The sequence below is a fragment of the Gavialis gangeticus genome, unplaced genomic scaffold (genome assembly GCF_001723915.1).
Source record: "Gavialis gangeticus isolate Ggan-Ray unplaced genomic scaffold, GavGan_comp1, whole genome shotgun sequence".
NCBI classification, from domain to species: Eukaryota; Metazoa; Chordata; order Crocodylia; family Gavialidae; genus Gavialis; species Gavialis gangeticus.
The window spans coordinates 56,546,731-56,548,896 of NW_017729030.1; positions in this window are offsets into that span (position 1 = coordinate 56,546,731).

A 2,166-nucleotide genomic window follows, 5' to 3' on the forward strand; every position below is an offset into this window, starting at 1 on the left:
GGGGCAGGGGCAGGGTTAGGTGCTGCCCAGCCAGGGCAGAGTGTGGGAGGAGCTATGAGAGCAGTTCATCAAGGAGGTGTGGGAAGGAGGGGGACAGTTCCTGCTGCTGCACACACCCCAGTGGAGGTCCAGGGGGCATGTGCCCCCCAGATCTGTGCACAGGGTGGAGGCAGTGCAGGCTGGACTCTGCACCCAACTGCCCCAAGAGCCATGTGACACCATGTTCCTGATGTAGCTGGGCAGGCAGGTGACAGACAGACACAAAGACACAGATACACACACAGACACACGTACACGCAGACACAGACACACACAGATACAGACATGCAGACAGACACATGGAGAAGCAGGTACACACACACACACCAGCAGGTAAGTGTGTATGCGGGGAAGGGACAGGGCGGGAGAGAGGGAAGAGGTTGTGGTGGCAGATTGAGAATGCGGGGGTGGGGGGAAGGGAGTGTGTTTCTGTGCCCACTCCCAGGAGCAGGGCTGTGGGGATGAAGGCAGATGTGCCCCTCTGCAGGCTGCACACACAGGCTGGGGGATGCAGGGCTTGCAAGCTCAGGCAGGGGGGAGGCACCATGATGTGCCTCATGAGGCTAGTGGCACCCGGTGTGCCTCTCCCCTTGGTAAGAAACAAAGCATGGGAAGACACCGGGGGGACGCTTCTGCCATGCCCCAGGGTGCACCCCATCCTCTTCCACCTGCCCACCTGCACATACCCACTATGTCCTTTCTAAGTACCCCTGGGGGTACGTGTACCCCTGGTTGACAAGCCCATGTCTAACAGGCCAGTACCCTTTCACTGGAGAGGAAAACTATCACTTTCAAAAGAAACAAGGGGTTTATTGTTGGTCTCTTGAGTTTCACTGAGGGAACAGTTCTTACTACAAAACGAAGAGGGGAGGGTGATTGGAGATCACGTCAGCCACTCTGGGCCAGTTAGCTGGGCCTCAGGAGAGAGGTGAAGTAAGGTAGTGCTTTGAGGTTGGCTGGTGTGCTGAAAAAAGGAGCAGATGGCCTTAGTTGGAAGCTAGGCTGGAGTAGTTAGATGCAGCAAACAGCTGGGCTTGCTGGGGAGGCCCAGCTTAGCCCTGTGATAAAGGAACAAGTGGTCGAGGTAAGAGGAATTGAAACCCAGCCCTCAATGGTTTTGCAGAGCAAATGAGCCCCAGCCATTACATCAAAAGATGGGTTGCAGCTATTAATCAGGCCAGAGAGCATTAACTAGTATGTTTAGGTGCTGAGACCCTGGAATAATTTATTGTTGCTGGGAAATATTCAGCCCAGAGAAGTCTCCTCCTGGCATTTTACCTCTGACACAGGCTGAAATAGAAGTATTGCTTGAGCAAAGTATGTATTCCTGGGGCCTTTTGCTTATTCCTCAAAGGATATTCTGGTCAGTGGCAAAAGGATTGTTTTACATGCTAGTATATGGCCTAAAAAACCAAGATTCTTGCTATGAATCCCAGTCATCTACCACCCATCAAAGGCAAAAGAGAGAAGAGGCCTCATAAAAAAGAACCTATTGTATGTGAACTCTTTGGGAATTGATCCCTCCTTTTTATCTCCTGCTAGGAGTTGTTTTAATCTGGTAAAGCCAACTTTGTGGTAACAGTGGCTTCTGTTTGTTTGTGTTTCCTTCAGACCATATTTATAATTAAAACAGGTGGTGGTGCTGAGCCTCTAATCTCCAGTATTGCCAGTAAGTCCCTGCAAAAACTGAGGAGGATAGTTGAGCTAAGCAGCAGCTAGCTGTGCTTTAAGCAGTGCCATTTCAAGCATGTTCCACATACCAGTGGTCAAATTCTGGTCCTAGGGGTCCAGCTGTAGCTTATAGAAAAAAATTGCCCTGATGTCTCTAGATCAGAGCAAGCAGTATCCATTCAAGTTGGGGAGCCATAAATACAACAAGCTGAAATAATGCAGATTTTTGAGGTTGAGGAACAAGGACATTAAAGAGATGGGTTCAATTCCTAGTTCTTACATAAACATCCTGTGTCATCTTTGTCCAGCTACAAAATCCAGGTTCCAAAATGCTCTTTCACCACAACTGTTGTATTCAGGTGAAATCCTGGCAACACTGAAGCCAGCAGTAACTTTTCCATTGAGTGAAATGGCACCAATATTCAGTTTCCCTCCTGCAAAGGAGTAATAGTTCCT